This window comes from Gossypium hirsutum, chromosome A06, assembly GCF_007990345.1.
Source record: "Gossypium hirsutum isolate 1008001.06 chromosome A06, Gossypium_hirsutum_v2.1, whole genome shotgun sequence".
In the NCBI taxonomy this organism is placed as follows: Eukaryota; Viridiplantae; Streptophyta; class Magnoliopsida; order Malvales; family Malvaceae; genus Gossypium; species Gossypium hirsutum.
In genome coordinates this window covers 17,148,777-17,160,246 of record NC_053429.1, presented here as the reverse complement: position 1 = coordinate 17,160,246, position 11,470 = coordinate 17,148,777, and the positions used below count along the sequence as shown (strand labels likewise).

Sequence of the window (11,470 nt, the reverse complement as noted above, 5' to 3'; positions counted from 1 at the left end):
GTCAATCAAACAGCTAGACGACACTAGCCTTCGTCTTTTCCTATCCACCGCCCAGCTTTTATGATAGCATTTTCCCAATGAAATCTTTTATTAAGTGCTATCAATATCCTCTAAATCTTCTTGAATCTTCTTCATTTGATTCTCTTGACCTCTGTCGTTCCCTCTCCTGATGCCTTCACCTCTTCTCAGCACCTTTTTAGCAAAAAATGGGCATTCTTGAATCTCCTTTGTCTGGTTCTCTTGGCCTCCGTCTCTCTCTCTCCAGATGAGTATATCTTGGATGCAGCCCCAACAGGTAATGACCTTCACTTCTTCTCTGTAATAATCCGAATTTTGCGGTTATCAGAAAAGTATATTTTCGAGTCTTCGTTACTAAAAAAAAAAAATTCGTAAATATTTATAAAAAATATTTAAAAAGTTCAGAGTGGTTAATTAGAGTTTAATTAAGTGAATTTAGCTTAATTAAGGATAATTAGATAAAATGATTAAATTAAATAAAGTGTGAAAATTTAATTATAGATTAAAAGAAAATAAGAAGGACCAAAATGGCAATTATGCCATTTAGCATAAGTGAGGCCGCATATAAAATAAAAATCTAAGATTTTTACTTAGATTTTAATTAATATATATATTAGTAATAAATGATATTAAATTAATTTATTATAATTATATTATAAGATATTTATATGATAAATAAATTAATATAAAGACAAATGTATAGTAAATAAAATATACAAGTGTATGGATAAAAATACATACATTTGTAATACATGTATTAGATATTAAATAGATATTTATTAATTAAATAATTATATTATAAGATTTTATATGATAAATATATTAAATAATGACAAATGTATGGTTATAAATGGATACAAATGTACTAATAATATACACATGAATAAATAAATAATACTTATTATTCAAGTATAAATACATGTGTGTATATATAAAAAAGGAAAAAAGAAAAAAAAGGAGAGAAATAAAGAAACAAAGCAAACGAAACAGAAAGCAGGGGAAGGAAAGAAAGAAGAAAAGGGAAAATCAAAGGTCTGAAGTTTGGAAGTTTAATAGGTAAGTCAATTGAGCCCTTTTTACTTAATTTTGATATTTTAGAAGCTTTGGACATGATTTTGATGAAATTAAGTTGATATTTTGAAAGATATTAGATTTTTAGATACTGTTCATGTTGAGTAAAATGATGAAATAAGGGTTAAATTGATAGAAATTCAAGTTAGAAATGAAATAAGGATTGAATTGTAAAGTAATTCATAAGTTTTATGTTGAAGGGCTAATTTGAGGAAATTTTGAAACTAGTTAAATAAGCTGAAAATTTAGTAGTTAAATTTGAGTTGGGATGGAACTTGAATAGAAATAGAGTATGAATTAAGTTAATAAAATTAATGGAAATTGATTTTAGGACAGAATTGTGAAAATGTTGGAATTAAAGTCTAGTGCTGAAATTATGATTTCCAAAAGTTGTAAAGTAGTTTAAAGTGATAGAATAAAGTGTTAATTAAGAAAAATCAGCTCAATTGAGAGGCTAATTGAGTAGGGACGAAATTGTTATTTATTAAAGCTTAAGGGAAAATTGGTAATAAACAATTTGCACTAAAACAATATTGGACAGCAGCAGTAGACTAACTTTGAAAAATCACCATAAATTTTATAAATCAAATTAGAAGATGAAAAAAATATGAAATTAAAGCTTATTGAGTCTAGTTTCTCATAGAAGAAATGGTGTAAGCAATAGATTTGTAAATCATGAGATATAATAAATTTTGTAAGACAACATCAGAATGATTTTGGGTTCCCCTGTTCTGATTTTGAAAAATCATAAAAAATTGGATAAACATAATTATGGGCTTAAATTTATATTTTTAGAATCTTTAATGAGTCTAGTTTCAATATAAATAAATGGGAACATCATTCAAATTCTGTACGAGAAGATAATTAATTTTTAATGAAGAAGGGCCACAACTATCAGACAGCAGAATAGGGGTAACTTTAAAGAATAAACTGTACTTATTGACTAAACCAAAAATTCTGAAAATTTTAAGGTAAGAAGATATATGAGTCTAGTTTCAGGAAAAATTAGAGGATCTTAATTTGGAGTTCTATAGTTCCAGATATAAATAATTTAGTGACTATGACACAGATGGACAGCTTGAATATTCATAAAAGTAAATAATAAAAATTATAGATGATGTTACTTACAAGTGTGTTATATACATTAAGGATGTGGAATGGAGAGGAGGAGGAGGAAAAATATATATGAATATCCAGCTAGCATGGCTAATTTGCATGTTTTAGGCTTAAGGACTAAATTGAATAAAAGTAAAACTTCAGGGGTAATTTTGTAAAAATGTCAAAATGATCAAATTGAAGGGAATGAATTGTTTTATTATCTAAATTAGTAAATTGAATGAAATTGTCAATTTAATATCGAGTGAAATTGGGAAAATGGTAAATTACCAAAATGTCCCTAAATCTTGATATTTCTGCAATTTCGCTAGGTAAGTTTATGTAACTTGAATTATATTCTTAAATGCTTGGAATGTATGTTATTGATGTGAATATGATTTGAATGTTTATTGTATGAAAATTGATAAAACATTGATATATTTGATAAAAATGGGAAGAAATCCCGGTTGAATAAAAGGAAAATTCGCTGGATCTCTGAAAAGGAATTGACGGTAAAAAGGATCTAGCCCGGATAGGTGATCCTATTCTGATACAACCCTCCCGAAGAATACGTGTAAAATGGATTTAGTCCGGACGGGTAATCCGAATTAGGGTCTGAATTTAGCCTGGACTGGTAATTCAGATCCAAGCTCATTAGAGTAATTGTCGTTGTAGGGGATTTAGCCTGGACTGGTAATTCCGACAATACTTTATGAGTTTATATTACAGGGGATTTAACCTGGACTGGTAATCCCACTGTAAGGATGAGGTTCGCGGGAGTGTGCTCTCTGATATAAAATGTGTAAGACCATGGTTGAAAGATACCATGGCAGCTGATGTGAAATGTGTAAGACCATGGTTGAAAGATACCATGGTAGTGTGACATGAAATGAATAAGACCATGGTTGAAAGATACCATGGCAACATGACAGAAAATGAGTAAGACCATAGTTGAAAGACACCATGGCATCATGTCAAAGATAAATAAGACCGTGGAAGAGAGACGCCAAGATATCTGTTGAACAACTAATATCCAGGTAATATGTACCAGATAACAAATAGTTATATGAATTGGTTGTACAAAATGGTTGTGTGAAATGTTTACAGGAATTGGTCATATGGAAATATATGTATAAAATAGTTGTATGAAATAATTAAGAAGATAGATAAATGAAATAAGTATAGATACATGGAATTTAATTTATGTTAAGTTTAATACGAACTATTACCAAAGTAAATATACATAAGATATAGGAAATGATGATGCATGAAATATTGATATAACAAAATGAATGATATATGCTTATGAAGAAATAGTAAGAGAATAATATATTTTGTGACATGTACACATATAATTATCTTTAATATGTTGATGTAAGGAAATTATGTAAGTTGAGACTATTATTGAACTTAAGTGTGATATGTTGAGAAAATAGGTATATCATCATTGAATTTATATGAAGTATGTACAAGTATACTAACAATGTTGTTGTATGACGCTTAAACAAGTGCCAAGCTATTGATTGAATGGTAACATGTTTAATTATAAGGAGCATTGAAATGGTAAGTACTTAGATGAAAATATAATTTAAGATTTTGCGAAATTTTTTTTTATGATCCTGATTTAATTCCGATTGGTTTTTAATGTATGTTTGGGGCTTCGAGGGCCCAATAGAGAAACGTTATGGTTATTTTCAAAATATGAATAATAAATGACTCAAAATTATCTGAAAATGTTTAGTAAACTCCGGTAATGCCTCGTACCCTATTTCGACAATGGATACGGGTTAGGAGTGTTACATTCTCAGCGCTTCTTTAGCAACAAAATGGGCATTCTCATTTTCTGATTTAAGAATGAAATGAAACCCAATATTCTAAAAAAAAATTGCTATGGATATCTCTGATTATCGCCCCTATAACTGACTTATCTTGGTTTGCGGATTGACATTTCTTAATAACAGTTCTTGAGTCTCCTTTTATATCCAAAATATTTGAACCCATTGTAATACCTAACTGAATCGCCTTTAAACATGCATGTGCCTCCGCTGCAAACAGAGATGGTGCAGCAGAGATGGCATGTCGAAATGAATCACTGACTTAGAAGCCACGATTTTCCCTTCCGTATCACAAACAATCAAACCCGAAGCAGATCTTGAGGTTCTCCAGTCGAAAGCCGCATCAAAATAAACTGTCACCATCGTGCTTCTTTCCATCTATTTATGGCCTCTGTCAATAATGGTAGTAAGTCATTTTTCCTTCACTCCATTTACTTCTGCAATGAAAATAATGACTTTTTTTTAAATATCCCTGCCTGTTGTAATCTTTCTCTCATAGATGAATCTATTTCTATGGTTCCAGATTGACCATAGCCCACAACAAAAAAGGTGACACTAGTCTTTATTACCCTACCTGAAAACCCAGATAAGTCATTCCCACAAACTTTGAATGTTATTATTGCTTATCCATGCAAGATCTAAATTTAACCATACTTTTATTGATGTAAGACAGTACCTGAAGACGTGGGTGCTATCTTCATCGGAATGTGACATCGGGGACAACGAGCTTCTACTACAACTTTTTTATTCTTTAGATTAGCTAGAGTTGGAATATAATTCCAATAAATTCTACAACATGTAATTTTAATTTTTGGAGGGATCTGTAAATTCCATAATTTTCTATAGAAGTTTCTAATCTCAGTCTGTATAAAATTATTACTAGGACCTGAATTAGTCTCTTGTAATAATTTATAGGCACTTGTGACTGAATACTCTCCTAACGGTTCTCCTCTCCATACCTGGAAGTCCTCGTAGGTTGTCTTTGCCAAAGGGATTTACAGAATTTTCCTAGTAGTATCCTCATTAAAGGTACTAGAAACTAAATCTGTGTTCCATATTCTATTATTAGCATCTATCAAATCGGATACTAACTTGACATTCACATTGTTGGTCACATTCTGCAATCTGTCATTTTCAGCTCCCGAAATCCATAAATCATCCCAAACAGAGACACAATCCCCTGTTTCTATCCTCCAACATAATTCTTTCTCCAAAATCCCTTTTGCTGCCCAGACAATTTTCCAGGTAAGCGAAGGTAAATTCCCCAATTGAGCATTGATAAAATCTGAATTTGGATAATATTTTGCTTTTAAAACACGACTTAGTAAAGAATTAGGAAAATTGACAAGACGCTAACCTTGTTTGGCTAATAATGCTATATTAAATTTATCGAGATTACGAAAACCTAAACCACCATCTTCTTTCAAAGAGCATAAATCTTTCCACGTACACCAGTGAATGCCTTTTTTATCTCAATTTTCTGCCACCAGTATCTTGCCATAATACCTTCTAAGTCAAAACATAAAGACTTACGGATTAGGAAACATGCCATAGTATAGGTTGGAATAGCTTGGAGAATAGCTTTTATGAACATCTCCTTTCCTTATTAAGAAAGATGTCTTACACTCCAACTATCAATCCGTTGTTTCATTCTATCTTTCAGGATTTGAAACGACATTTTCTTCCTTCTACCCACCATATTTGGAAAACCAAGATACCTTTCCGGATTATTAGAGCTACGCACTCCAAAAACTATAGAAAAAACTATTTTATCCTCTTCCTGTGTATTAGCACTAAAGAAAACTGTAGATTTGTCATAGTTTACACATTGTCCAAAACAATTCTCATATTCAATCAAAATCTGTTTAAGTGAATGAGTTCTCCTCTCTATAGCTTCCCCAAATAAATTTCAATCATCTGCAAATAACAAGTGAGAAACCTGCGGGCCACTTCTACTTGCCTTAACCCCTCTATGTATGTTACCTTGCATAGCAAGTCTCATAAGATTGGACAGACCTTCCCCACATATTAAAAATAGGAACAGACTCAAAGGATCACCCTGCCTTAGTCCCCTTGTGGGAAAAAAATTCTCTCCAATGTGACCGTTGAAAACCACTGAGTACAAAACCGTAGAAACACACTTTATTAGAGATTCAATCCACCCTAAATCAAAACCCATACGCTTCATAATTTTTGCAATAAAATTCCACTTAACTTTATCATAAGCTTTACTCATATCCAATTTTACTGCCATTAGCCTTTTTTCCCCGTCTTCTTCAATTTTAAGGTATACAAGATTTCATAAGCCAGCAACACATTATCCGAAATTAACCTCCTCGGTACAAAAGCTCTTTGTGCTAAGTTTATACATTTATCAATAACTACACGAAGACGATTTGCAATGACCTTAGCCATCAACTTATAAAGCACATTACATAAGCTTATAGGGCGAAAATGAATAATATTTGAAGGATTTGGAATGTTTGGGATCAGCACTATATTAGTTTTATTAATTAAACTAATATTCATACCTCCATTTAAGTGTTGTAAACAAAATGAAGTCACATCCTCCCCAATAATTGGCCAGCACTTCTGATAAAATAAAGCCGAAATTTCATCTTCTCCTGGTGCTTTTGTTGGGCCCAATTTTGACAAGGCCACTTAAATTTCCTTATTTGTGTATCTTGCCTTCAATCGAGAATTATCCTCTTCAAAGATACAGCGATCAATTTCTGTCAACAGATGTTCATAATTTCCCCTCTTCTCAGCTGAAAACAGATTCTGGAAATAAGATCTAGCAATTCCTCCCATTTCACGAATCTCTTCAGTTTCTCTACCATCTTCAAATTGCAATTTCCTAATGAGGTTCCTTCTTCGTCGCTGAGTAGTTTGTTTGTGAAAAAAAAAGTATTTCTATCTCCAAATTGTAGCCAATTAACTCGAGCCCTCTGCTCTCAGTATTGTTCATCCTTATCAATCTCAAAATTAAGTTGGATCTTTGTATCGATAAGTTCTGCCAAATTTTCATCATCCCTATCAGATTCCATCAACTCAACCAGTCTAGCAGTTAGCATCTCATTTTTTATCTTTCTACTATATCGAATTTGACTGGCCCACCTATCCAAGCATTTTCTTACCTTTTCCAATTTTTGTATCAATTCCCCAGTTGAATTGTCCCATATAGATTGTACCTCCTCAGCAAATGATTCCTCCAAAACCCACCAAGCTTCGAATTTGAAATTTCTTTTAAGTCGCTCATTAACTTCTCTTTTTGTATTTATAAGAAGTGGGCAATGATCCGAAAAGGAATGTGGGAGATGTTGAATTATTGCCTCAGGAAATAGAGATAGCCAATCATCGTTAGCAACTCCCCTATCCAGCCATTCTTGAATGTTCATTTCCGGTAAATTTCCTCTTTCCCAAGTAAACCAATTCCCTATATAACCCATGTCCACTAGGTGACAATCTGCTAACACTAAACGAAATGCATCCATGCATCTCTCCTCTCTAGATAAGTCACCTCTCTTTTCATGACCGTAAATAATTTCGTTAAAATCCCCACAAACTAACTAAGGAAGCTCCTCAGCGTTACTCAAGTTTTTTAATAGATCCTAAGACTCATTCCTATCTTGCATATAAGGAGAACCATAAAACCCAGTAAATCTCCACTTATTACCTTCATCAGTTTCTTCGATGATCACATCAATATGCCTTTTTTAGAAGCTTCGAAGAATAATAGTAGCATCATCTCGCCAAGCCAAACATAATCCTCCTCTCGAACCATCTGAATTAACATCAATACCATTCTGAAATCCACAACTCCTTCGTATTATTTCCATCTAATTCCTAATTATTTTTGTCTTAATGAAGAAAACAATCTGGGGATTATATAACTTCAGCGAATGCTGAAGTCTCCGTACCGTCCATGGATTCCCCAAACCACAGACATTCCAACTTAAGATTTTCATTGATCCCGATTGGCTTGCCTTTTGGCAACCGCCGATAATATAAGGTTGTTGTTCACCATTTTCCTATCCTTTATCATAAGTTTGCTAGAATCATTACTAAAAATATTAGGCATCAATTTCTTCTCTTTGCTGCTTTTTCCCCTCTTCACCTATTAGAATTCCTTCATCATCATCATGATCCATTGTAAATTGATTTTCTTCTAGTGTTTGCTTTCCATCCCTCTTAGATAAAGTAGATGAGTTCTCTTCCAAGGAAAATCCTAAAGTGGGATCAATATGCGCCCTCTTTCCAAAATTATGCCACCCACCCCATGTTCTCCCTTCAACTGTCCAATTTCCAACAAAATATCCACCCCTTATTCCCTCTTCTTCCTCATGTAACCAGACACTGTTTTGTGTACGTGCTTTTCTAGATTACGCTCTTAAAGAGAGATCCCGTCCCATTTCAGTAATCTCCAATCCTAATGCCATTTTTTGCCTCACAAAAAGAATCACTATGTCCCAAACGACCACAATAAAAGCAAAAAATGGTTAATCTTTCATATTTGAATTTGACATAAGACTTATTTCCATAAAACATAATCTGCTTTTTCCTTTTTAAAAGGGTTCCTTACATCCAGTTGAATTCTGACTCGTAGAAAATTCTGATATCCCTTTCCCATATTAGCCCAATCATACTCCAAGAACAAGCCTATGAAATCACCAAGTTGCTTTTCCAAAGCCTCAGAATAAAATCCTGCAGGAACATCATGTATATGAACTCAAAAGGGGGAAAAATTAAGGGGACTCGTAATGGATCTTCCCCCTATTGTAACGAATGTAGTAATAATAAATGGTTGTTAAAAGTTCATGGAGAACCCTTGATAACTCTCTCCATATCCATAATGTGAAAGAACTGAAACTGAAATATTCTTTCCCCTAAATCCAAAATTCGAACACCTTTAACAGGATGCCAAAGATTTGAAAAGATTTGCCATAGTACTTTTCATGGCCGCAAAATGGATAACACTAGCCGTTAAAAAGTAGCCCACCAGATGGTAACTACCTTCTTGTATCTCTGGATTTGGAAAAAGATGGAATTTGTAAAATCTCTTCCTCCTCTTCATTAATAGATAAGCCAGCAAATTCAATCTCCATGTATACTGATTCAATTACATACGATGCGAATGAATAATTGAAGAAAAAACGATTGCCAATAACCAAGCCGCCACCACAGAAAACAAATAAACCTAAAACTTTGTCAGAGAAGACAGACAGAAACGTGCTAGAATAGCAGGCCTTTTTTTTTTTAACTCCTATTATTTTTTTAGTTATATGGCTACTAAATGAGTTTTATTTTTTAAAAAGTTTAAAATGTCACACCAATAAATTTAATTAAAAAAACTATATTAACAATTAAACTTAAATTTTGAAATCTAAAAAGTAGAGTATCCAAATTCCTAAAAATAAAAATTTAAGAATTAAATTTCAAATTTTCAAAGAATATAGAGACTTATAGCATATTTTAAGTTTAAATCCCTTACTCAAATATTATTAAATGAATGAGCATTTTTATGAATGGATATAGAGTTTGGATGGAAGTGATTTTGAATATGAACAACCAAACTCATTACTTCATTTAGGATTTGGATAAAGTTGGTGCTTCAACCCAATTTTCTGACTTTTATCTTACATCAACATCAGATACAATTTTAATTTAAACATTTAAATCACATTCAATATAATCTGCTTATGGGACGCTTTTAATCTCGAGTTGGAGTTTTTTCTCTCTTCCATGTAGATATAGAGATTATCTTTTCTATTCTCGTAATGTTTGAAACTTTCCTAAAAATTAAATGTGTTCATTGGAGAAAATACGACTTGTATTGCATCAACATATCCATCTCTAATTTACTGATTGATGCTTCAAGTTTAGACTTTATTTCTTTGGTTACTTGTCATATGGCCATCTCAAAAGATTTACAACATGCTTCTTCTTTCGTCCATCAATGATGGATGGATTATGGATTTTCACTACCTTTGTCTATGTTGGGGTGTTTCTTTCGTTTTGGGGGTGGGATTTTCTAACTTTTTTTTTTATTGTAACTCATTATTTTCATGTTGAATAAAGCTTGATTTATTTGAAAAAAAAAAAGTAAATACACCCTTACAAGATTTCGTAAGAGAAAGGATCACACAAAATCTGTATTTTTTTTAAGCAAATTCAATTATTTTATTTACAATCTGTTTAGATAGCACAGAGTAATTGAATAAAAGTGTAACTATTAGGATTGTAATTACACTCTCTCGTAATTATAAAAAAAATTATAATTTCTTAAACATATTTGGCTAACAGAGTGTAATTACATCGTAATTCATTATATCTTGTTTGGTAGTACACATTGTAATTGCACGATTACATAATTTATAATTTTAAAAAATATTAATTACTATAAAAAATTATTAGTATGATGAAAATAATTTCTAAACAAGTAACAAAAATTAAAATCAAATCATATGTATTATGTTAGTCTAAAAAGTAGCTAATGGTATGATTATTGATAAAAATAGTAAGAAAAATAAACATTACATGCTATTTTTAGGGGTAAACAAAATTCAATTAGATTTAAAAAAATTGAAAAAAAATTTGAATTTCAAATTATTCAAATCAAATTAATCGATTTAATTGAATCAACTCGAGTTCTTTTTTTGAATTTCGAGCTCAAATCAAGTTAAATTTTCAAATTCGAATAAACCCTTTTACTTCCCTTCCCCAAACTTCCCTTCAAAATCTTTTATTTTCTCCAAAAACTTTTACTTCCCTTCATACCCCCCCAAGAACTTTTTTCTTTTTACTTTCTTCCAAAATTTTTATTTCCTCTAAACCTCTCCAAAACTTTTTTCCTTTTGCTTTCCCTAAAAATTATATTTTTTGAATTTATGTCTACTGTTTATATTATTGAATTAAATTTCATATTTTGTACTATTTATATTATTGAATTGTTTAATCACCTTAAATCTTTATCAATTTTTGTTAAAATTAAATTGTTGATAATGACATAAAATATTCATATTAAAATTTTCTGTTCATATCAATTTTACATTTTATCTTTAAAATAAATTTTATTAAAAAATCACATTTTTTTACATTTAATATTTTTTTAATTTCAAAATAAATTGTGACAAAAATTAGAAGATAAATGAAGCAACTAAGTAAGCAAAGAAGCTAACCTATATACAAAATATTAATAAATAGATTATAACGAAATGAAAGTTAATAACAAATTTGATTATGATGGGTGATAGTGGCTATAAAAACCCAAAGTCATTTTTTTAATTTAACTCGAACAAATATATTCCATTTGATTTGAATTCCATCTCATTCGACTCGATTCGAGAAAATTTCAAATCAAGTTAGGATGATAAAATAAGATTCGTCAACTCGATTAACTCAAAATTTTTCATTCGATTCGATCAAACACTCACCCCTAGCTATTTTTATCT

The 11,470-nt window shown here is 31.2% G+C and overlaps 1 long non-coding RNA gene across 3 annotated transcripts; it reads left to right on the top strand.

The window, feature by feature from the left end:
• Positions 1–9,343, top strand: LOC107962693 (uncharacterized). Of its 3 annotated transcripts, none has more exons than XR_001701736.2 (4): positions 1–295; positions 4,240–4,425; positions 4,543–5,048; positions 5,158–9,343. It is a non-coding gene; the product is annotated as an uncharacterized lncRNA (long non-coding RNA). The 3 variants fall into 3 exon arrangements; XR_001701738.2 differs by having other exon boundaries at positions 1–1,074; XR_001701737.2 differs by lacking the exon at positions 5,158–9,343 and having other exon boundaries at positions 3–295; positions 4,543–5,121.
• Positions 9,344–11,470: the final 2,127 nt, after the last annotated feature.